The 20,330-nt window shown below is 45.1% G+C and overlaps 40 non-coding genes across 40 annotated transcripts; all 40 read right to left on the bottom strand.

Annotated features, from left to right (window-relative positions):
* Positions 1–49: 49 nt before the first annotated feature.
* On the bottom strand, positions 50–139 carry Trnam-cau (transfer RNA methionine (anticodon CAU)). Its single transcript is given in 2 exon segments — positions 50–85; positions 103–139. It is a non-coding gene; the product is annotated as a tRNA-Met (tRNA).
* A 234-nt stretch (positions 140–373) lies between these two features.
* On the bottom strand, positions 374–463 carry Trnam-cau (transfer RNA methionine (anticodon CAU)). The gene is given in 2 exon segments: positions 374–409; positions 427–463. It is a non-coding gene; the product is annotated as a tRNA-Met (tRNA).
* A 397-nt stretch (positions 464–860) lies between these two features.
* Trnam-cau (transfer RNA methionine (anticodon CAU)) lies at positions 861–950 on the bottom strand. The gene is given in 2 exon segments: positions 861–896; positions 914–950. It is a non-coding gene; the product is annotated as a tRNA-Met (tRNA).
* A 234-nt stretch (positions 951–1,184) lies between these two features.
* On the bottom strand, positions 1,185–1,274 carry Trnam-cau (transfer RNA methionine (anticodon CAU)). The gene is given in 2 exon segments: positions 1,185–1,220; positions 1,238–1,274. It is a non-coding gene; the product is annotated as a tRNA-Met (tRNA).
* Positions 1,275–1,995: 721 nt separating this feature from the next.
* Positions 1,996–2,085, bottom strand: Trnam-cau (transfer RNA methionine (anticodon CAU)). Its single transcript is given in 2 exon segments — positions 1,996–2,031; positions 2,049–2,085. It is a non-coding gene; the product is annotated as a tRNA-Met (tRNA).
* A 721-nt stretch (positions 2,086–2,806) lies between these two features.
* Positions 2,807–2,896, bottom strand: Trnam-cau (transfer RNA methionine (anticodon CAU)). Its single transcript is given in 2 exon segments — positions 2,807–2,842; positions 2,860–2,896. It is a non-coding gene; the product is annotated as a tRNA-Met (tRNA).
* A 158-nt stretch (positions 2,897–3,054) lies between these two features.
* On the bottom strand, positions 3,055–3,144 carry Trnam-cau (transfer RNA methionine (anticodon CAU)). The gene is given in 2 exon segments: positions 3,055–3,090; positions 3,108–3,144. It is a non-coding gene; the product is annotated as a tRNA-Met (tRNA).
* A 234-nt stretch (positions 3,145–3,378) lies between these two features.
* Trnam-cau (transfer RNA methionine (anticodon CAU)) lies at positions 3,379–3,468 on the bottom strand. Its single transcript is given in 2 exon segments — positions 3,379–3,414; positions 3,432–3,468. It is a non-coding gene; the product is annotated as a tRNA-Met (tRNA).
* A 72-nt stretch (positions 3,469–3,540) lies between these two features.
* On the bottom strand, positions 3,541–3,629 carry Trnay-aua (transfer RNA tyrosine (anticodon AUA)). The gene is given in 2 exon segments: positions 3,541–3,576; positions 3,593–3,629. It is a non-coding gene; the product is annotated as a tRNA-Tyr (tRNA).
* Positions 3,630–3,863: 234 nt separating this feature from the next.
* On the bottom strand, positions 3,864–3,953 carry Trnam-cau (transfer RNA methionine (anticodon CAU)). Its single transcript is given in 2 exon segments — positions 3,864–3,899; positions 3,917–3,953. It is a non-coding gene; the product is annotated as a tRNA-Met (tRNA).
* Positions 3,954–4,349: 396 nt separating this feature from the next.
* Trnam-cau (transfer RNA methionine (anticodon CAU)) lies at positions 4,350–4,439 on the bottom strand. The gene is given in 2 exon segments: positions 4,350–4,385; positions 4,403–4,439. It is a non-coding gene; the product is annotated as a tRNA-Met (tRNA).
* A 72-nt stretch (positions 4,440–4,511) lies between these two features.
* On the bottom strand, positions 4,512–4,600 carry Trnay-aua (transfer RNA tyrosine (anticodon AUA)). The gene is given in 2 exon segments: positions 4,512–4,547; positions 4,564–4,600. It is a non-coding gene; the product is annotated as a tRNA-Tyr (tRNA).
* A 234-nt stretch (positions 4,601–4,834) lies between these two features.
* On the bottom strand, positions 4,835–4,924 carry Trnam-cau (transfer RNA methionine (anticodon CAU)). Its single transcript is given in 2 exon segments — positions 4,835–4,870; positions 4,888–4,924. It is a non-coding gene; the product is annotated as a tRNA-Met (tRNA).
* A 720-nt stretch (positions 4,925–5,644) lies between these two features.
* On the bottom strand, positions 5,645–5,734 carry Trnam-cau (transfer RNA methionine (anticodon CAU)). Its single transcript is given in 2 exon segments — positions 5,645–5,680; positions 5,698–5,734. It is a non-coding gene; the product is annotated as a tRNA-Met (tRNA).
* A 396-nt stretch (positions 5,735–6,130) lies between these two features.
* Positions 6,131–6,220, bottom strand: Trnam-cau (transfer RNA methionine (anticodon CAU)). Its single transcript is given in 2 exon segments — positions 6,131–6,166; positions 6,184–6,220. It is a non-coding gene; the product is annotated as a tRNA-Met (tRNA).
* A 70-nt stretch (positions 6,221–6,290) lies between these two features.
* Trnav-cac (transfer RNA valine (anticodon CAC)) lies at positions 6,291–6,380 on the bottom strand. The gene is given in 2 exon segments: positions 6,291–6,326; positions 6,344–6,380. It is a non-coding gene; the product is annotated as a tRNA-Val (tRNA).
* Positions 6,381–6,614: 234 nt separating this feature from the next.
* Trnam-cau (transfer RNA methionine (anticodon CAU)) lies at positions 6,615–6,704 on the bottom strand. Its single transcript is given in 2 exon segments — positions 6,615–6,650; positions 6,668–6,704. It is a non-coding gene; the product is annotated as a tRNA-Met (tRNA).
* Positions 6,705–7,749: 1,045 nt separating this feature from the next.
* On the bottom strand, positions 7,750–7,839 carry Trnam-cau (transfer RNA methionine (anticodon CAU)). Its single transcript is given in 2 exon segments — positions 7,750–7,785; positions 7,803–7,839. It is a non-coding gene; the product is annotated as a tRNA-Met (tRNA).
* An 882-nt stretch (positions 7,840–8,721) lies between these two features.
* On the bottom strand, positions 8,722–8,811 carry Trnam-cau (transfer RNA methionine (anticodon CAU)). Its single transcript is given in 2 exon segments — positions 8,722–8,757; positions 8,775–8,811. It is a non-coding gene; the product is annotated as a tRNA-Met (tRNA).
* A 70-nt stretch (positions 8,812–8,881) lies between these two features.
* Trnav-cac (transfer RNA valine (anticodon CAC)) lies at positions 8,882–8,971 on the bottom strand. The gene is given in 2 exon segments: positions 8,882–8,917; positions 8,935–8,971. It is a non-coding gene; the product is annotated as a tRNA-Val (tRNA).
* Positions 8,972–9,205: 234 nt separating this feature from the next.
* On the bottom strand, positions 9,206–9,295 carry Trnam-cau (transfer RNA methionine (anticodon CAU)). The gene is given in 2 exon segments: positions 9,206–9,241; positions 9,259–9,295. It is a non-coding gene; the product is annotated as a tRNA-Met (tRNA).
* A 396-nt stretch (positions 9,296–9,691) lies between these two features.
* Trnam-cau (transfer RNA methionine (anticodon CAU)) lies at positions 9,692–9,781 on the bottom strand. The gene is given in 2 exon segments: positions 9,692–9,727; positions 9,745–9,781. It is a non-coding gene; the product is annotated as a tRNA-Met (tRNA).
* A 1,206-nt stretch (positions 9,782–10,987) lies between these two features.
* Trnam-cau (transfer RNA methionine (anticodon CAU)) lies at positions 10,988–11,077 on the bottom strand. Its single transcript is given in 2 exon segments — positions 10,988–11,023; positions 11,041–11,077. It is a non-coding gene; the product is annotated as a tRNA-Met (tRNA).
* Positions 11,078–11,149: 72 nt separating this feature from the next.
* On the bottom strand, positions 11,150–11,239 carry Trnam-cau (transfer RNA methionine (anticodon CAU)). Its single transcript is given in 2 exon segments — positions 11,150–11,185; positions 11,203–11,239. It is a non-coding gene; the product is annotated as a tRNA-Met (tRNA).
* Positions 11,240–11,958: 719 nt separating this feature from the next.
* Positions 11,959–12,048, bottom strand: Trnam-cau (transfer RNA methionine (anticodon CAU)). The gene is given in 2 exon segments: positions 11,959–11,994; positions 12,012–12,048. It is a non-coding gene; the product is annotated as a tRNA-Met (tRNA).
* A 159-nt stretch (positions 12,049–12,207) lies between these two features.
* On the bottom strand, positions 12,208–12,297 carry Trnam-cau (transfer RNA methionine (anticodon CAU)). Its single transcript is given in 2 exon segments — positions 12,208–12,243; positions 12,261–12,297. It is a non-coding gene; the product is annotated as a tRNA-Met (tRNA).
* Positions 12,298–12,531: 234 nt separating this feature from the next.
* Trnam-cau (transfer RNA methionine (anticodon CAU)) lies at positions 12,532–12,621 on the bottom strand. The gene is given in 2 exon segments: positions 12,532–12,567; positions 12,585–12,621. It is a non-coding gene; the product is annotated as a tRNA-Met (tRNA).
* Positions 12,622–13,503: 882 nt separating this feature from the next.
* Positions 13,504–13,593, bottom strand: Trnam-cau (transfer RNA methionine (anticodon CAU)). The gene is given in 2 exon segments: positions 13,504–13,539; positions 13,557–13,593. It is a non-coding gene; the product is annotated as a tRNA-Met (tRNA).
* Positions 13,594–13,989: 396 nt separating this feature from the next.
* Trnam-cau (transfer RNA methionine (anticodon CAU)) lies at positions 13,990–14,079 on the bottom strand. The gene is given in 2 exon segments: positions 13,990–14,025; positions 14,043–14,079. It is a non-coding gene; the product is annotated as a tRNA-Met (tRNA).
* Positions 14,080–14,151: 72 nt separating this feature from the next.
* Positions 14,152–14,241, bottom strand: Trnam-cau (transfer RNA methionine (anticodon CAU)). Its single transcript is given in 2 exon segments — positions 14,152–14,187; positions 14,205–14,241. It is a non-coding gene; the product is annotated as a tRNA-Met (tRNA).
* Positions 14,242–14,636: 395 nt separating this feature from the next.
* On the bottom strand, positions 14,637–14,726 carry Trnai-uau (transfer RNA isoleucine (anticodon UAU)). Its single transcript is given in 2 exon segments — positions 14,637–14,672; positions 14,690–14,726. It is a non-coding gene; the product is annotated as a tRNA-Ile (tRNA).
* A 396-nt stretch (positions 14,727–15,122) lies between these two features.
* Positions 15,123–15,212, bottom strand: Trnam-cau (transfer RNA methionine (anticodon CAU)). Its single transcript is given in 2 exon segments — positions 15,123–15,158; positions 15,176–15,212. It is a non-coding gene; the product is annotated as a tRNA-Met (tRNA).
* Positions 15,213–15,446: 234 nt separating this feature from the next.
* Positions 15,447–15,536, bottom strand: Trnam-cau (transfer RNA methionine (anticodon CAU)). The gene is given in 2 exon segments: positions 15,447–15,482; positions 15,500–15,536. It is a non-coding gene; the product is annotated as a tRNA-Met (tRNA).
* A 234-nt stretch (positions 15,537–15,770) lies between these two features.
* On the bottom strand, positions 15,771–15,860 carry Trnam-cau (transfer RNA methionine (anticodon CAU)). Its single transcript is given in 2 exon segments — positions 15,771–15,806; positions 15,824–15,860. It is a non-coding gene; the product is annotated as a tRNA-Met (tRNA).
* A 1,206-nt stretch (positions 15,861–17,066) lies between these two features.
* Positions 17,067–17,156, bottom strand: Trnam-cau (transfer RNA methionine (anticodon CAU)). Its single transcript is given in 2 exon segments — positions 17,067–17,102; positions 17,120–17,156. It is a non-coding gene; the product is annotated as a tRNA-Met (tRNA).
* A 720-nt stretch (positions 17,157–17,876) lies between these two features.
* On the bottom strand, positions 17,877–17,966 carry Trnav-cac (transfer RNA valine (anticodon CAC)). Its single transcript is given in 2 exon segments — positions 17,877–17,912; positions 17,930–17,966. It is a non-coding gene; the product is annotated as a tRNA-Val (tRNA).
* Positions 17,967–18,362: 396 nt separating this feature from the next.
* On the bottom strand, positions 18,363–18,452 carry Trnam-cau (transfer RNA methionine (anticodon CAU)). The gene is given in 2 exon segments: positions 18,363–18,398; positions 18,416–18,452. It is a non-coding gene; the product is annotated as a tRNA-Met (tRNA).
* Positions 18,453–18,524: 72 nt separating this feature from the next.
* Trnam-cau (transfer RNA methionine (anticodon CAU)) lies at positions 18,525–18,614 on the bottom strand. Its single transcript is given in 2 exon segments — positions 18,525–18,560; positions 18,578–18,614. It is a non-coding gene; the product is annotated as a tRNA-Met (tRNA).
* A 1,366-nt stretch (positions 18,615–19,980) lies between these two features.
* Trnam-cau (transfer RNA methionine (anticodon CAU)) lies at positions 19,981–20,070 on the bottom strand. The gene is given in 2 exon segments: positions 19,981–20,016; positions 20,034–20,070. It is a non-coding gene; the product is annotated as a tRNA-Met (tRNA).
* Positions 20,071–20,142: 72 nt separating this feature from the next.
* On the bottom strand, positions 20,143–20,232 carry Trnam-cau (transfer RNA methionine (anticodon CAU)). Its single transcript is given in 2 exon segments — positions 20,143–20,178; positions 20,196–20,232. It is a non-coding gene; the product is annotated as a tRNA-Met (tRNA).
* Between the last annotated feature and the right edge of the window lie 98 nt (positions 20,233–20,330).

Here is a 20,330-nt window from a genome sequence, read left to right as displayed (position 1 = left end):
ATATCGCAACGTTAACAAAACAAGTAACAACTTTCTCATAAAGAAACGCTGCCCCGGGTGAGGATCGAACTCACGGTCTCCAGATAGCTCCATTGAGAGGATTATGAGACTGACGCGCTGCCTACTGCGCTACCGAGGCTTTGAACCCAGGGCAATAGAAGAATATCGCAACGTTAACAAAACAAGTAACAACTTTCTCAAAAGGAAACGTTGCCCCGGGTGAGGATCGAACTCACGACCTTCAGATAGCTCTATTGAGAGGATTATGAGACTGACGCGCTGCCTACGGCGCTACCGAGGCTTCGAACCAATGGCAATAGAAGAATATCGCAACGTTAACAAAACAAGTAACAACTTTCTCAAAAAGAAACGTTGCCCCGGGTGAGGATCGAACTCACGACCTTCAGATAGCTCTATAGAGAAGATTATGAGACTGACGCGCTACCTACTGCGCTACCGAGGCTTCGAGCCAATGGCAATAGAAGAATATCGCAACGTTAACAAAACAAGTAACAACTTTTTCAAAAAATAACGTAGCCACGAGTGAGGATCGAACTCACTAACTTCAAATAGTTCTATTGAGATAATAATGATTCTGACGCGCTGCCTACTGCGCTACAGAGGCATCGAAGCAATGGCAATAGATGAATATCGCAACTTTAACAAATAAAAGAAAAAGATTTTTCATAAAATAACGTTAACCCGGGTGAGGATCGAACTCACGACCTTCAGATAGCTCTATTGAGAGGATTATGAGACTGATGCGCTGCCTACTGCGCTACCGAGGCGTCGAAACCATGGCAATAGAAGAATATCGCAACGTTAACAAAACAAGTAACAACTTTCTCAAAAAGAAACGTTGCCCCGGGTGAGGATCGAACTCACGACCTTCAGATAGCTCTATAGAGAGGATTATGAGACTGACACGCTGCCTACTGCGCTACCGAGGCTTCTAACTAATGATAATAGAAGGATATCGCAACGTTAACAAAACAAGTAACAACTTTCTCATAAAGAAACGCTGCCCCGGGTGAGGATCGAACTCACGACCTTCAGATAGCTCTATTGAGAGGATTATGAGACTGACGCGCTGCCTACGGCGCTACCGAGGCTTCGAACCAATGGCAATAGAAGAATATCGCAACGTTAACAAAACAAGTAACAACTTTCTCAAAAAGAAACGTTGCCCCGGGTGAGGATCGAACTCACGACCTTCAGATAGCTCTATAGAGAAGATTATGAGACTGACGCGCTACCTACTGCGCTACCGAGGCTTCGAGCCAATGGCAATAGAAGAATATCGCAACGTTAACAAAACAAGTAACAACTTTTTCAAAAAATAACGTAGCCACGAGTGAGGATCGAACTCACTAACTTCAAATAGTTCTATTGAGATAATAATGATTCTGACGCGCTGCCTACTGCGCTACAGAGGCGTCGAAGCAATGGCAATAGATGAATATCGCAACTTTAACAAATAAAAGAAAAAGATTTTTCATAAAATAACGTTAACCCGGGTGAGGATCGAACTCACGACCTTCAGATAGCTCTATTGAGAGGATTATGAGACTGATGCGCTGCCTACTGCGCTACCGAGGCGTCGAAACCATGGCAATAGAAGAATATCGCAACGTTAACAAAACAAGTAACAACTTTCTCAAAAAGAAACGTTGCCCCGGGTGAGGATCGAACTCACGACCTTCATATAGCTCTATAGAGAGGATTATGAGACTGACGCGCTGCCTACTGCGCTACCGAGGCTTTGAACCCAGGGCAATAGAAGAATATCGCAACGTTAACAAAACAAGTAACAACTTTCTCAAAAGGAAACGTTGCCCCGGGTGAGGATCGAACTCACGACCTTCAGATAGCTCTATTGAGAGGATTATGAGACTGACGCGCTGCCTACGGCGCTACCGAGGCTTCGAACCAATGGCAATAGAAGAATATCGCAACGTTAACAAAACAAGTAACAACTTTCTCAAAAAGAAACGTTGCCCCGGGTGAGGATCGAACTCACGACCTTCAGATAGCTCTATAGAGAAGATTATGAGACTGACGCGCTACCTACTGCGCTACCGAGGCTTCGAGCCAATGGCAATAGAAGAATATCGCAACGTTAACAAAACAAGTAACAACTTTTTCAAAAAATAACGTAGCCACGAGTGAGGATCGAACTCACTAACTTCAAATAGTTCTATTGAGATAATAATGATTCTGACGCGCTGCCTACTGCGCTACAGAGGCGTCGAAGCAATGGCAATAGATGAATATCGCAACTTTAACAAATAAAAGAAAAAGATTTTTCATAAAATAACGTTAACCCGGGTGAGGATCGAACTCACGACCTTCAGATAGCTCTATTGAGAGGATTATGAGACTGATGCGCTGCCTACTGCGCTACCGAGGCGTCGAAACCATGGCAATAGAAGAATATCGCAACGTTAACAAAACAAGTAACAACTTTCTCAAAAAGAAACGTTGCCCCGGGTGAGGATCGAACTCACGACCTTCATATAGCTCTATAGAGAGGATTATGAGACTGACGCGCTGCCTACTGCGCTACCGAGGCTTTGAACCCAGGGCAATAGAAGAATATCGCAACGTTAACAAAACAAGTAACAACTTTCTCAAAAGGAAACGTTGCCCCGGGTGAGGATCGAACTCACGACCTTCAGATAGCTCTATAGAGAGGATTATGAGAGTGACGTGCTGCCTACTGCGCTACCGAGGCTTCTAACTAATGGCAATAGAAGAATATCGCAACGTTAACAAAACAAGTAACAACTTTCTCAAAAAGAACCGTTGCCCCGGGTGAGGATCGAACTCACGGTCTCCAGATAGCTCCATTGAGAGGATTATGAGACTGACGCGCTGCCTACTGCGCTACCGAGGCTTTGAACCCAGGTCAATAGAAGAATATCGCAACGTTAATATACAAGTAACAACTTTCTCAAAAGGAAACATTGCCCCGGGTGAGGATCGAACTCACGACCTTCAGATAGCTCTATTGAGAGGATTATGAGACTGACGCGCTGCCTACTGCGCTACCGAAGCCCCGGGTGAGGATCGAACTCACGCCCTTCAGATAGCTCTATAGAGAGGATTATGAGACTGACACGCTTCCTACTGCGCTACCGAGGCTTCTAACTAATGATAATAGAAGGATATCGCAACGTTAACAAAACAAGTAACAACTTTCTCAAAAAGAAACGCTGCCCCGGGTGAGGATCGAACTCACGGTCTCCAGATAGCTCCATTGAGAGGATTATGAGACTGACGCGATGCCTACTGCGCTACCGAGGCTTTGAACCCAGGGCAATAGAAGAATATCGCAACGTTAACAAAACAAGTAACAACTTTCTCAAAAGGAAACGTTGCCCCGGGTGAGGATCGAACTCACGACCTTCAGATAGCTCTATTGAGAGGATTATGAGACTGACGCGCTGCCTACTGCGCTACCGAGGCTTCGAACCAATGGCAATAGAAGAATATCGCAACGTTAACAAAACAAGTAACAACTTTCTCAAAAAGGAACGTTGCCCCGGGTGAGGATCGAACTCACGACCTTCAGATAGCTCTATAGAGAAGATTATGAACTGAAGCGCTACCTACTGCGCTACCGAGGCTTCGAGCCAATGGCAATAGAAGAATATCGCAATGTTAACAAAAGAAGTAACAACGTTTTCAAAAAATAACGTAGCCACGATTGAGGATCGAACTCACTAACTTCAAATAGCTCTATTGAAATAATAATGATTCTGACGCGCTGCCTACTGCGCTACAGAGGCGTCGAAGCAAAAGCAATAGATGAATATCGCAACTTTAACAAAACAAGTCACAACTTTCTCAAACGGAAACATTGCCCCGGGTGAGGATCGAACTCACGACCTTCAGATAGCTCTATTGAGAGGATTATGAGACTGACGCGCTGCCTACTGCGCTACCGAGGCTTCGAACCAATTTCTATAGAAGAATATCTCAACGTTAACAACACAAGTAACAACTTTTTCGAAAAATAACGTTGCCCCGGGTGAGGATCGAACTAACGACCTCCAGATAGCTCTATTGAGAGGATTATGAGACTAACGCGCTGCCTACTGTGCTACCCAGGCTTCGAACCAATGGCAACAGAACAATATCGCAACGTAAACAAAACAAGTAACAACTTTCTCAAAAAGAAACGTTGCCCCGGGTGAGGATCGAACTCACGATCTCCAGATAGCTCCATTGAGAGGATTATGAGACTGACGCGATGCCTACTGCGCTACCGAGGCTTTGAACCCGGGGCAATAGAAGAATATCGCAACGTTAACAAATCAAGTAACAACTTTCTCAAAAGGAAACGTTGCCCCGGGTGAGGATCGAACTCACGACCTTCAGATAGCTCTATAGAGAGGATTATGAGACTGACGCGCTGCCTACTGCGCTACCGAGGCTTCTAACTAATGGCAATAGAAGAATATCGCAACGTTAACAAAACAAGTAACAACTTTCTCAAAAAGAAACGCTGCCCCGGATGAGGATCGAACTCACGACCTTCAGATAGCTCTATAGAGAAGATTATGAACTGAAGCGCTACCTACTGCGCTACCGAGGCTTCGAGCCAATGGCAATAGAAGAATATCGCAACGTTAACAAAAGAAGTAACAACGTTTTCAAAAAATAACGTAGCCACGAGTGAGGATCGAACTCACTAACTTCAAATAGCTCTATTGAAATAATAATGATTCTGACGCGCTGCCTACTGCGCTACAGAGGCGTCGAAGCAAAAGCAATAGATGAATATCGCAACTTTAACAAAACAAGTCACAACTTTCTCAAACGGAAACATTGCCCCGGGTGAGGATCGAACTCACGACCTTCAGATAGCTCTATTGAGAGGATTATGAGACTGACGCGCTGCCTACTGCGCTACCGAGGCTTCGAACCAATTTCTATAGAAGAATATCTCAACGTTAACAACACAAGTAACAACTTTTTCGAAAAATAACGTTGCCCCGGGTGAGGATCGAACTAACGACCTCCAGATAGCTCTATTGAGAGGATTATGAGACTAACGCGCTGCCTACTGTGCTACCCAGGCTTCGAACCAATGGCAACAGAACAATATCGCAACGTTAACAAAACAAGTAACAACTTTCTCAAAAAGAAACGCTGCCCCGGATGAGGATCGAACTCACGGTCTCCAGATAGCTCCATTGAGAGGATTATGAGACTGACGCGCTGCCTACTGCGCTACCGAAGCTTTGAACCCAGGGCAATAGAAGAATATCGCAACGTTAACAAAACAAGTAACAACTTTCTCAAAAGGAAACGTTGCCCCGGGTGAGGATCGAACTCAAGACCTACAGATAGCTCTATTGAGAGGATTATGAGACTGACGCGCTGCCTACTGCGCTACCGAGGCTTCGAACCAATGGCAATAGAAGAATATCGCAACGTTAACAAAACAAGTAACAACTTTCTCAAAAAGAAACGTTGCCCCGGGTGAGGATCGAACTCACGATCTCCAGATAGCTCCATTGAGGGGATTATGTGTCTGACGCGCTGCCTACTTCGCTACCGAGTCTTTGAACCCAGGGCAATAGAAGAATATCGCAACGTTAACAAAACAAGTAACAACTTTCTCAAAAGGAAACATTGCCCCGGGTGAGGATCGAACTCACGACCTTCAGATAGCTCTATTGAGAGGATTATGAGACTGACGCGCTGCCTACTGCGCTACCGAGGCTTCGAACCAATTTCTATAGAAGAATATCTCAACGTTAACAAAACAAGTAACAACTTTTTCGAAAAATAACGTTGCCCCGGGTGAGGATCGAACTAACGCCCTCCAGATAGCTCTATTGAGAGTATTATGAGACTAACGCGCTGCCTACTGTGCTACCCAGGCTTCGAACCAATGGCAACAGACGAATATCGCAACGTTAACAAAACAAGTAACAACTTTCTCAAAAAGAAACGTTGCCCTGGGTGAGGATTGAACTCACGATATCCAGATAGCTCCATTGAGAGGATTATGAGACTGACGTGCTGCCTACTGCTTTACCGAGGCTTTGAACCCAGGGCAATAGAAGAATATCGCAACGTTAACAAAACAAGTAACATTTTTCTCAAAAGGAAACGGTGCCCCGGGTGAGGATCGAACTCACGACCTTCAGATAGCTCTATAGAGAGGATTATGAGACTGACGCGCTGCCTACTGCGCTACCGAGGTTTCTAACTAATGGCAATAGAAGAATATCGCAACGTTAACAAAACAAGTAAACTTTCTCAAAAAGAAACGTTGCCCCGGGTGAGGATCGAACTCACGGTCTCCAGATAGCTCTATTGAGAGGATTGTGAGACTGATGCGCTGCCTACTGCGCTACCTAGGCTTCGAACCAATGGCAATAGAAGAATATCGCAACGTTAACAAAACAAGTAACAACTTTCTCAAAAAGAAATGTTGCCCCGGGTGAGGATCGAACTCACGATCTCCAGTTAGCTCCATTGAGAGGATTATGTGTCTGACGTGCTGCCTACTGCGCTACCGAGGCTTTGACCCTAGGGCAATAGAAGAATATCGCAACGTTAACAAAACAAAAAACAACTTTCTCAAAAGGAAACATTGCCCCGGGTGAGGATCGAACTCACGACCTTCAGATAGCTCCATTGAGAAGATTATGAGACTGACGCGCTGCCTACTGCGCTACCGAGGCTTCGAACCAATTTCTATAGAAGAATATCTCAACGTTAACAAAACAAGTAACAACTTTTTCGAAAAAAAACGTTGCCCCGGGTGAGGATCGAACTAACGACCTCCAGATAGCTCTATTGAGAGGATTATGAGACTAACGCGCTGCCTACTGTGCTACCCATTCTTCGAATCAATGGCAAAAGATGAATATCGCAACTTTAGCAAAAAAAGAAAAAGGATGTTCAAAATACAACAGTGCTCCGGGTGACGATCGAACTCACGACCTTCAGATAGCTCTATTGAGAGGATTATGAGACTGGCGCGCTGCCTACTGCGCTACCGAGGCTTCGAAACCATGGCAATAGAAGAATATCGCAACGTTAACAAAACAAGTAACAACTTCCTCAAAAAGAAACGTTGCCCCGGGTGAGGATCGAACTCACGACCTTCAGATAGCTCTATAGAGAAGATTATGAGACTGACGCTCTACCTACTGCGCTACAGAGAAGTCGAGCCAATGGCAATAGAAGAATATCGCAACGTTAACAAAACAAGTAACAACTTTTTCAAAAAATAACGTAGCCACGAGTAAGGATCAAACTCACTATTTTCAAATAGCTCTATTGAGATAATAATGATTCTGACGCGCTGCCTACTGCGCTACAGAGGCGTCGAAGCAATGGCAATAGATGAATATCGCAACTTTAACAAAAAAAAGAAAATGATTTTTCATAAAATAATGTTACCCCGGGTGAGGATCGAACTCACGACCTTCAGATAGCTCTATTGAGAGGATTATGAAACTGATGCGCTGCCTACTGCGCTACCGAGGCGTCGAAACCATGGCAATAGAAGAATATCGCAACGTTAACAAAACAAGTAACAACTTTCTCAAAAAGAAACGTTGCCCCGGGTGAGGATCGAACTCACGACCATCATATAGCTCTATAGAGATGATTATGAGACTGACGCGCTGCCTACTGCGCTACCGAGGCTTTGAACCCAGGGCAATAGAAGAATATCGCAACGTTAACAAAACAAGTAAAACCTTTCTCAAAAGGAAACGTTGCCTCGGGTGAGGATCGAACTCACGACCTTCAGATAGCTCTATAGAGAGGATTATGAGACTGACGCGCTGCCTACTGCGCTACCGAGGCTTTGAACCAATGGCAATAGAAGAATATCGCAACGTTAACAAAACAAGTAACTACTTTCTCAAATAGAAACGTTGCCACGGGTGAGGATCGAACTCACGATCTCCAGATAGCTCCATTGAGAGGATTATGTGTCTGACGTGCTGCCTACTGCGCTACCGAGGCTTTGAACCCAGGGCAATAGAAGAATATCGCAACGTTAACAAAAGAAGTAACAACTTTCTCAAAAGGAAACATTGCCCCGGGTGAGGATCGAACTCACGACCTTCAGATAGCTCTATTGAGAGGATTATGAGACTGACGCTCTGCCTACTGCGCTACCGAGGCTTCGAACCAAATACTATAGAAGAATATCTCAACGTTAACAAAACAAGTAACAACTTTTTCGAAAAATAACGTTGCCCCGGGTGAGGATCGAACTAACGACCTCCAGATAGCTCTGTTGAGAGGATTATGAGACTAACGCGCTGCCTACTGTGCTACCCAGGCTTCGAATCAATGGCAACAGAAGAATATCGCAACGTTAACAAAACAAGTAACAACTTTCTCAAAAAGAAACGTTGCCCCGGGTGAGGATCGAACTCACGATATCCAGATAGCACCATTGAGAGGATTATGAGACTGACGTGCTGCCTACTGCGCTACCGAGGCTTTGAAGCCAGGGCAATAGAAGAATATCGCAACGTTAACAAAACAAGTAACAACTTTCTCAAAAGGAAACGTTGCCCCGGGTGAGGATCGAACTCACGACCTTTAGATAGCTCTATAGAGAGGATTATGAAACTGACACGCTGCCTACTGCGCTACCGAGGCTTCTAACTAATGATAATAGAAGGATATCGCAACGTTAACAAAACAAGTAACAACTTTCTCAAAAGGAAACGGTGCCCCGGGTGAGGATCGAACTCACGACCTTCAGATAGCTCTATAGAGAGGATTATGAGACTGACGCGCTGCCTACTGCGCTACCGAGGTTTCTAACTAATGGCAATAGAAGAATATCGCAACGTTAACAAAACAAGTAAACTTTCTCAAAAAGAAACGTTGCCCCGGGTGAGGATCGAACTCACGGTCTCCAGATAGCTCTATTGAGATGATTGTGAGACTGATGCGCTGCCTACTGCGCTACCTAGGCTTCGAACCAATGGCAATAGAAGAATATCGCAACGTTAACAAAACAAGTAACAACTTTCTCAAAAAGAAATGTTGCCCCGGGTGAGGATCGAACTCACGATCTCCAGTTAGCTCCATTGAGAGGATTATGTGTCTGACGTGCTGCCTACTGCGCTACCGAGGCTTTGACCCTAGGGCAATAGAAGAATATCGCAACGTTAACAAAACAAAAAACAACTTTCTCAAAAGGAAACATTGCCCCGGGTGAGGATCGAACTCACGACCTTCAGATAGCTCCATTGAGAAGATTATGAGACTGACGCGCTGCCTACTGCGCTACCGAGGCTTCGAACCAATTTCTATAGAAGAATATCTCAACGTTAACAAAACAAGTAACAACTTTTTCGAAAAAAAACGTTGCCCCGGGTGAGGATCGAACTAACGACCTCCAGATAGCTCTATTGAGAGGATTATGAGACTAACGCGCTGCCTACTGTGCTACCCATTCTTCGAATCAATGGCAAAAGATGAATATCGCAACTTTAGCAAAAAAAGAAAAAGGATGTTCAAAATACAACAGTGCTCCGGGTGACGATCGAACTCACGACCTTCAGATAGCTCTATTGAGAGGATTATGAGACTGGCGCGCTGCCTACTGCGCTACCGAGGCTTCGAAACCATGGCAATAGAAGAATATCGCAACGTTAACAAAACAAGTAACAACTTCCTCAAAAAGAAACGTTGCCCCGGGTGAGGATCGAACTCACGACCTTCAGATAGCTCTATAGAGAGGATTATGAGACTGACGCGCTGCCTACTGCGCTACCGAGGCGTCGAAACCATGGCAATAGAAGAATATCGCAACGTTAACAAAACAAGTAACAACTTTCTCAAAAAGAAACGTTGCCCCGGGTGAGGATCGAACTCACGACCATCATATAGCTCTATAGAGAGGATTATGAGATTGACGCGCTGCCTACTGCGCTACCGAGGCTTTGAACCAATGGCAATAGAAGAATATCGCAACGTTAACAAAACAAGTAACTACTTTCTCAAAAAGAAACGTTGCCACGGGTGAGGATCGAACTCACGATCTCCAGATAGCTCCATTGAGAGGATTATGTGTCTGACGTGCTGCCTACTGCGCTACCGAGGCTTTGAACAAAGGGCAATAGAAGAATATCGCAACGTTAACAAAAGAAGTAACAACTTTCTCAAAAGGAAACATTGCCCCGGGTGAGGATCGAACTCACGACCTTCAGATAGCTCTATTGAGAGGATTATGAGACTGACGCTCTGCCTACTGCGCTACCGAGGCTTCGAACCAAATACTATAGAAGAATATCTCAACGTTAACAAAACAAGTAACAACTTTTTCGAAAAATAACGTTGCCCCGGGTGAGGATCGAACTAACGACCTCCAGATAGCTCTGTTGAGAGGATTATGAGACTAACGCGCTGCCTACTGTGCTACCCAGGCTTCGAATCAATAGCAACAGAAGAATATCGCAACGTTAACAAAACAAGTAACAACTTTCTCAAAAAGAAACGTTGCCCCGGGTGAGGATCGAACTCACGATATCCAGATAGCTCCATTGAGAGGATTATGAGACTGACGTGCTGCCTATTGCGCTACCGAGGCTTTGAAGCCAGGGCAATAGAAGAATATCGCAACGTTAACAAAACAAGTAACAACTTTCTCAAAAGGAAACGTTGCCCCGGGTGAGGATCGAACTCACGACCTTTAGATAGCTCTATAGAGAGGATTATGAAACTGACACGCTGCCTACTGCGCTACCGAGGCTTCTAACTAATGATAATAGAAGGATATCGCAACGTTAACAAAACAAGTAACAACTTTCTCAAAAAGAAACGCTGCCCCGGGTGAGGATCGAACTCACGGTCTCCAGATAGCTCCATTGAGAGGATTATGAGACTGACGCGCTGCCTACTGCCCTACCGAGGCTTTGAACCCAGGGCAATAGAAGAATATCGCAACGTTAACAAAACAAGTAACAACTTTCTCAAATGGAAACGTTGCCCCGGGTGAGGATCGAACTCACGACCTTCAGATAGCTCTATTGAGAGGATTATGAGACTGACGCGCTGCCTACTGCGCTACCGAGGCTTCGAACCAATGGCAATAGAAGAATATCGCAACGTTAACAAAACAAGTAACAACTTTCTCAAAAAGAAACGTTGCCCCGGGTGAGGATCGAACTCACGACCTTCAGATAGCTCTATAGAGAAGATTATGAGACTGACGCGCTACCTACTGCGCTACCGAGGCTTCGAGCCAATGGCAATAGAAGAATATCGCAACGTTAACAAAACAAGTAACAACTTTTTCAAAAAATAACGTAGCCACGAGTGAGGATCGAACTCACTAACTTCAAATAGTTCTATTGAGATAATAATGATTCTGACGCGCTGCCTACTGCGCTACAGAGGCGTCGAAGCAATGGCAATAGATGAATATCGCAACTTTAACAAATAAAAGAAAAAGATTTTTCATAAAATAACGTTAACCCGGGTGAGGATCGAATTCACGACCTTCAGATAGCTCTATTGAGAGGATTATGAGACTGATGGGCTGCCTACTGCGCTACCGAGGCTTTGAACCCAGGGCAATAGAAGAATATCGCAACGTTAACAAAACAAGTAACAACTTTCTCAAAAGGAAACGTTGCCCCGGGTGAGGATCGAACTCACGACCTTCAGATAACTCTATAGAGAGGATTATGAGACTGACGTGCTGCCTACTGCGCTACCGAGGCTTCTAACTAATGGCAATAGAAGAATATCGCAACGTTAACAAAACAAGTAACAACTTTCTCAAAAAGAACCGTTGCCCCGGGTAAGGATCGAACTCACGGTCTCCAGATAGCTCCATTGAGAGGATTATGAGACTGACGCGCTGCCTACTGCGCTACCGAGGCTTTAACCCAGGTCAATAGAAGAATATCGCAACGTTAATAAACAAGTAACAACTTTCTCAAAAGGAAACATTGCCCCGGGTGAGGATCGAACTCACGACCTTCAGATAGCTCTATTGAGAGGATTATGAGACTGACGCGCTGCCTACTGCGCTACCGAGGCCCCGGGTGAGGATCGAACTCACGACCTTCAGATAGCTCTATAGAGAGGATTATGAGACTGACACGCTGCCTACTGCGCTACCGAGGCTTCTAACTAATGATAATAGAAGGATATCGCAACGTTAACAAAACAAGTAACAACTTTCTCAAAAAGAAACGCTGCCCCGGGTGAGGATCGAACTCACGGTCTCCAGATAGCTCCATTGAGAGGATTATGAGACTGACGCGCTGCCTACTGCGCTACCGAGGCTTTGAACCCAGGGCAATAGAAGAATATCGCAACGTTAACAAAACAAGTAACAACTTTCTCAAAAGGAAACGTTGCCCCGTTAGAGGATCGAACTCACGACCTTCAGATAGCTCTATTGAGAGGATTATGAGACTGACGCGCTGCCTACTGCGCTACCGAGGCTTCGAACCAATGGCAATAGAAGAATATCGCAACGTTAACAAAACAAGTAACAACTTTCTCAAAAAGAAACGTTGCCCCGGGTGAGGATCGAACTCACGACCTTCAGATAGCTCTATAGAGAAGATTATGAGACTGACGCGCTACCTACTGCGCTACCGAGGCTTCGAGCCAATGGCAATAGAAGAATATCGCAACGTTAACAAAACAAGTAACAACTTTTTCAAAAAATAACGTAGCCACGAGTGAGGATCGAACTCACTAACTTCAAATAGTTCTATTGAGATAATAATGATTCTGACGCGCTGCCTACTGCGCTACAGAGGCGTCGAAGCAATGGCAATAGATGAATATCGCAACTTTAACAAATAAAAGAAAAAGATTTTTCATAAAATAACGTTAACCCGGGTGAGGATCGAACTCACGACCTTCAGATAGCTCTATTGAGAGGATTATGAGACTGATGCGCTGCCTACTGCGCTACCGAGGCGTCGAAACCATGGCAATAGAAGAATATCGCAACGTTAACAAAACAAGTAACAACTTTCTCAAAAAGAAACGTTGCCCCGGGTGAGGATCGAACTCACGACCTTCATATAGCTCTATAGAGAGGATTATGAGACTGACGCGCTGCCTACTGCGCTACCGAGGCTTTGAACCCAGGGCAATAGAAGAATATTGCAACGTTAACAAAACAAGTAACAACTTTCTCAAAAGGAAACGTTGCCCCGGGTGAGGATCGAACTCACGACCTTCAGATAGCTCTATAGAGAGGATTATGAGACTGACGTGCTGCCTACTGCGCTACCGAGGCTTCTAACTAATGGCAATAGAAGAATATCGCAACGTTAACAAAACAAGTAACAACTTTCGCAAAGAGAACCGTTGCCCCGGTTAAGGATCGAACTCACGGTCTCCAGATAGCCCCATTGAGAGGATTATGAGACTGACGCGCTGCCTACTGCGCTACCGAGGCTTTGAACCCAGGTCAATAGAAGAATATCGCAACGTTAATAAACAAGTAACAACTTTCTCAAAAGGAAACATTGCCCCGGGTGAGGATCGAACTCACGACCTTCAGATAGCTCTATTGAGAGGATTATGAGACTGACGCGCTGCCTACTGCGCTACCGAGGCTTCGAACCAATTTCTATAGAAGAATATCTCAACGTTAACAAAATAAGTAACAACTTTTTCGAAAAATAACGTTGCCCCGGGTGAGGATCGAACTAACGACCTCCAGATAGCTCTGTTGAGAGGATTATGAGACTAACGCGCTGCCTACTGTGCTAGCAAGGCTTCGAATCAATGGCAACAGAAGAATATCGCAACGTTAACAAAACAAGTAAAAACTTTCTCAAAAAGAAACGTTGCCCCGGGTGAGGATCGAACTCACGATATCCAGATAGCTCCATTGAGAGGATTATGAGACTGACGTGCTGCCTACTGCGCTACCGAGGCTTTGAACCCAAGGCAATAGAAGAATATCGCAAAGTTAACAAAACAAGTAACAACTTTCTCAAAAGGAAACATTGCCCCGGGTGAGGATCGAACTCACGACCTTCAGATAGCTCTATTGAGAGGATAATGAGACTGACGCGCTGCCTACTGCGCTACCGAGGCTTCGAACCAATGGCAATAGAAGAATATCGCAACGTTAACAAAACAAGTAACAACTTTCTCAAAAAGAAACGTTGCCCCGGGTGAGGATCGAACTCACGACCTTCAGATAGCTCTATAGAGAAGATTATGAGACTGACGCGCTGCCTACTGCGCTACCGAGGCTTTAACCAATGGCAATAGAAGAATATCGCAACGTTAACAAAACAAGTAACACCTTTTTCAAAAAATAACGTAGCCACGAGTGAGGATCGATCTCACTAACTTCAAATAGTTCTATTGAGATAAAAATGATTCTGACGCGCTGCCTACTGCGCTACAGAGGCGTCGAAGCAATGGCAATAGAAGAATATCGCAACGTTAACAAAACAAGTAACAACTTTCTCAAAAAGAAACGTTGCCCCGGGTGAGGATCGAACTCACGATCTCCAGATAGCTCTATAGAGAGGATTATGAGACTGACACGCTGCCTACTGCGCTACCGAGGCTTTGAACCCAGGGCAATAGAAGAATATCGCAACGTTAACAAAACAAGTAACAACTTTCTCAAAAAGAAACGTTGCCCCGGGTGAGGATCGAACTCACGACCTTCAGATAGCTCTATTGAGAGGATTATAAGACTGACGCGCTGCCTACTGCGCTACCGAGGCTTCGAACCAATTTCTATAGAAGAATATCTCAACGTTAACAAAATAAGTAACAACTTTTTCGAAAAATAACGTTGCCCCGGGTGAGGATCGAACTAACGACCTCCAGATAGCTCTGTTGAGAGGATTATGAGACTAACGCGCTGCCTACTGTGCTACCCAGGCTTCGAATCAATGGCAACAGAAGAATATCGCAACGTTAATAAAACAAGTAAAAACTTTCTCAAAAAGAAACGTTGCCCCGGGTGAGGATCGAACTCACGATATCCAGATAGCTCCATTGAGAGGATTATGAGACTGACGTGCTGCCTACTGCGCTACCGAGGCTTTGAACCCAAGGCAATAGAAGAATATCGCAACGTTAACAAAACAAGTAACAACTTTCTCAAAAGGAAACATTGCCCCGGGTGAGGATCGAACTCACGACCTTCAGATAGCTCTATTGAGAGGATAATGAGACTGACGCGCTGCCTACTGCGCTACCGAGGCTTTGAACCCAGGGATATAGAAGGATATCGCAACGTTAACAAAACAAGTAACAACTTTCTCAAAAAGAAACGCTGCGCCGGGTGAGGATCGAACTCACGGTCTCCAGATAGCTCCATTGAGAGGATTATGAGACTGACGCGCTGCCAACTGCGCTACCGAGGCTTTGAACCCAGGGCAATAGAAGAATATCGCAACGTTAACAAAACAAGTAACAACTTTCTCAAAAGGAAACATTGCCCCGGGTGAGGATCGAACTCACGACCTTCAGATAGCTCTATCGAGAGGATTATGAGACTGACGCACTGCCTACTGCGCTACCGAGGCTTCTAACTAATGGCAATAGAAGGATATCGCAACGTTAACAAAACAAGTAACAACTTTCTCAAAAAGAAACGCTGCGCCGGGTGAGGATCGAACTCACGGTCTCCAGATAGCTCCATTGAGAGGATTATGAGACTGACGCGCTGCCTACTGCGCTACCGAGGCTTTGAACCCAGGGATATAGAAGAATATCGCAACGTTAACAAAACAAGTAACAACTTTCTCAAAAGGAAACGTTACCCCGGGTGAGGATCGAACTCACGACCTTCAGATAGCTCTATTGAGAGGATTATGAGACTGACGCGCTGCCTACTGCGCTACCGAGGCTTCGAACCAATGGCAATAGAAGAATATCGCAACGTTAACAAAACAAGTAACAACTTTCTCAAAAAGAAACGTTGCCGCGGGTGAGGATCGAACTCACGACCTTCAGATAGCTCTATAGAGAAGATTATGAGACTGACGCGCTGCCTACTGCGCTACCGAGGCTTCGAACCAATGGCAATAGAAGAATATCGCAACGTTAACAAAACAAGTAACACCTTTTTCAAAAAATAACGTAGCCACGAGTGAGGATCGATCTCACTAACTTCAAATAGTTCTATTGAGATAAAAATGATTCTGACGCGCTGCCTACTGCGCTACAGAGACGTCGAAGCAATGGCAATAGAAGAATATCGCAACGTTAACCAAACAAGTAACAACTTTCTCAAAAAGAAACGTTGCCCCGGGTGAGGATCGAGCTGACGATCTCCAGATAGCTCCATTGAGGGGATTATGTGTCTGACGCGCTGCCTACTGCGCTACCGAGGCTTTGAACCCAGGGCAATAGAAGAATATCGCAACGTTAACAAAACAAGTGACAACTTTCTCAAAAGGAAACATTGCCCCGGGTGAGGATCGAACTCACGACCTTCAGATAGCTCTATTGAGAGGATTATGAGACTGACGCGCTGCCTACTGCGCTACCGATGCTTCGAACCACATTCTATAGAAGAATATCTCAACGTTAACAAAACAAGTAACAACTTTTTCGAAAAATAACGTTGCCCCCGGTGAGGATCGAACTAACGACCTCCAGATAGCTCTATTGAGAGGATTATGAGACTAACGCGCTGCCTACTGTGCTACCCAGGCTTCGAACCAATGGCAACAGAAGAATATCGCAACGTTAACAAAACAAGTAACAACTTTCTCAAAGAGAAACGATGCCCCGGGTGAGGATCGAACTCACGATATCCAGATAGCTCCATTAAGAGGATTATGAGACTGACGTGCTGCCTACTGCGCTACCGATGCTTTGAAGCCAGGGCAATAGAAGAATATCGCAACGTTAACAAAACAAGTAACAACTTTCTCAAAAGGAAACGTTGCCCCGGGTGAGGGTCGAACTCATGACCTTCAGATAGCTCTATAGAGAGGATTATGAGACTGACGCGCTGCCTACTGCGCTGCCGAGGCTTTGAACCCAGGGCCATAGAAGAATATCGCAACGTTAACAAAACAAATAACAACTTTCTCAAAAGGAAACATTGCCCCGGGTGAGGATCGAACTCACGACCTTCAGATAGCTCTATCGAGAGGATTATGAGACTGACGCACTGCCTACTGCGCTACCGAGGCTTCGAACCAATTTCTATAGAAGAATATCTCAACGTTAACAAAACAAGTAAAAACGTTTTCGAAAAATAACGTTGCCCCGTGTGAGGATCGAACTAACGACCTCCAGATAACTCTATTGAGAGGATTATGAGACTAACGCGCTGCCTACTGTGCTACCCAGGCTTCGAACCAATGGCAACAGAAGAATATCGCAACGTTAACTAAACAAGTAACAACTTTCTCAAAAAGAAACGTTGCCCCGGGTGAGGATCGAACTCACGAAATCCAGATAGCTCCATTGAGAGGATTATGAGAATGACGCGCTGCCTACTGCGCTACCGAGGCTAGGAACCCAGGGCAATAGCAGAATATCGCAACGTTAACAAAACAAGTAACAACTTTCTCAAAAATAAACGCTGCCCCGGGTGAGGATCGAACTCACGGTCTCCAGATAGCTCCATTGAGAGGATTATGAGACTAACGCGCTGCCTACTGTGCTACCCAGGCTTCGAACCAATGGCAACAGAAGAATATCGCAACGTTAACAAAACAAGTAACAACTTTCTCAAAAAGAAACGATGCCCCGGGTGAGGATCGAACTCACGATATCCAGATAGCTCCATTAAGAGAATTATGAGACTGACGTGCTGCCTACTGCGCTACCGATGCTTTGAAGCCAGGGCAATAGAAGAATATCGCAACGTTAACAAAACAAGTAACAACTTTCTCAAAAAGAAACGTTGCCCCGGGTGAGGATCGAACTCACGATCTCCAGATAGCTCTATAGAGAGGATTGTGAGACTGACACGCTGCCTACTGCGCTACCGAGGCTTTGAACCCAGGGCAATAGAAGAATATCGCAACGTTAACAAAACAAGTAACAACTTTCTCAAAAAGAAACGTTGCCCCGGGTGAGGATCGAACTCACGACCTTCAGATAGCTCTATTGAGAGGATTATGAGACTGACGCGCTGCCTACTGCGCTACCGATGCTTCGAACCAATGGCAATAGAAGAATATCGCAACGTTAACAAAACAAGTAACAACTTTCTCAAAAAGAAACGCTGCGCCGGGTGAGGATCGAACTCACAGTCTCCAGATAGCTCCATTGAGAGGATTATGAGACTGACGCGCTGCCTACTGCGCTACCGACGCTTTGAACCCAGGGCAATAGAAGAATATCGCAACGTTAACAAAACAAGTAACAACTTTCTCAAAAGGAAACGTTGCCCCGGGTGAGGATCGAACTCACGACCTTCAGATAGCTCTATTGAGAGGATTATGAGACTGACGCGCTGCCTACTGCGCTACCGAGGCTTCGAACCAATGGCAATAGAAGAATATCGCAACGTTAACAAAACAAGTAACAACTTTCTCAAAAAGAAACGTTGCCCCGGGTGAGGATCGAACTCACGACCTTCAGATAGCTCTATAGAGAAGATTATGAGACTGACGCGCTGCCTACTGCGCTACCGAGGCTTCGAACCAATGGCAATAGAAGAATATCGCAACGTTAACAAAACAAGTAACACCTTTTTCAAAAAATAACGTAGCCACGATTGAGGATCGATCTCACTAACTTCAAATAGTTCTATTGAGATAAAAATGATTCTGACGCGCTGCCTACTGCGCGACAGAGGCGTCGAAGCAATGGCAATAGAAGAATATCGCAACGTTAACAAAACAAGTAACAACTTTCTCAAAAAGAAACGTTGCCCCGGGTGAGGATCGAACTCACGATCTCCAGATAGCTCCATTGAGGGGATTATGTGTCTGACGCGCTGCCTACTGCGCTACCGAGGCTTTGAACCCAGGGCAATAGAAGAATATCGCAACGTTAACAAAACAAGTATCAACTTTCTCAAAAGGAAACATTGCCCCGGGTGAGGATCGAACTCACGACCTTCAGATAGCTCTATTGAGAGGATTATGAGACTGACGCGCTGCCTACTGCGCTACCGATGCTTCGAACCATATTCTATAGAAGAATATCTCAACGTTAACAAAACAAGTAACAACTTTTTCGAAAAATAACGTTGCCCCGGGTGAGGATCGAACTAACGACCTCCAGATAGCTCTATTGAGAGGATTATGAGACTAACGCGCTGCCTACTGTGCTACCCAGGCTTCGAACCAATGGCAACAGAAGAATATCGCAACGTTAACAAAACAAGTAACAACTTTCTCAAACAGAAACGATGCCCCGGGTGAGGATCGAACTCACGATATCCAGATAGCTCCATTAAGAGGATTATGAGACTGACGTGCTGCCTACTGCGCTACCGATGCTTTGAAGCCAGGGCAATAGAAGAATATCGCAACGTTAACAAAACAAGTAACAACTTTCTCAAAAGGAAACGTTGCCCCGGGTGAGGATCGAACTCATGACCTTCAGATAGCTCTATAGAGAGGATTATGAGACTGACGCGCTGCCTACTGCGCTGCCGAGGCTTTGAACCCAGGGCAATAGAAGAATATCGCAACGTTAACAAAACAAGTAACAACTTTCTCAAAAGGAAACATTGCGCCGGGTGAGGATCGAACTCACGACCTTCAGATAGCTCTATCGAGAGGATTATGAGACTGACGCACTGCCTACTGCGCTACCGAGGCTTCTAACTAATGGCAATAGAAGGATATCGCAACGTTAACAAAACAAGTAACAACTTTCTCAAAAAGAAACGCTGCGCCGGGTGAGGATCGAACACGGTCTCCAGATAGCTCCATTGAGAGGATTATGAGACTGACGCGCTGCCTACTGCGCTACCGAGGCTTTGAACCCAGGGCAATAGAAGAATATCGCAACGTTAACAAAACAAGTAACAACTTTCTCAAAAGGAAACGTTGCCCCGGGTGAGGATCGAACTCACGACCTTCAGATAGCTCTATTGAGAGGATTATGAGACTGACGCGCTGCCTACTGCGCTACCGAGGCTTCGAACCAATGGCAATAGAAGAATATCGCAACGTTAACAAAACAAGTAACAACTTTCTCAAAAAGAAACGTTGCCCCGGGTGAGGATCGAACTCACGACCTTCAGATAGCTCTATAGAGAAGATTATGAGACTGACGCGCTGCCTACTGCGCTACCGAGGCTTCGAACCAATGGCAATAGAAGAATATCGCAACGTTAACAAAACAAGTAACACCTTTTTCAAAAAATAACGTAGCCACGATTGAGGATCGATCTCACT

Source organism: Argiope bruennichi, chromosome 8, assembly GCF_947563725.1.
Source record: "Argiope bruennichi chromosome 8, qqArgBrue1.1, whole genome shotgun sequence".
In the NCBI taxonomy this organism is placed as follows: Eukaryota; Metazoa; Arthropoda; class Arachnida; order Araneae; family Araneidae; genus Argiope; species Argiope bruennichi.
The sequence above is the reverse complement of the archived record's forward strand: the minus strand, read 5'-3'. Positions and strand labels throughout refer to the sequence as shown.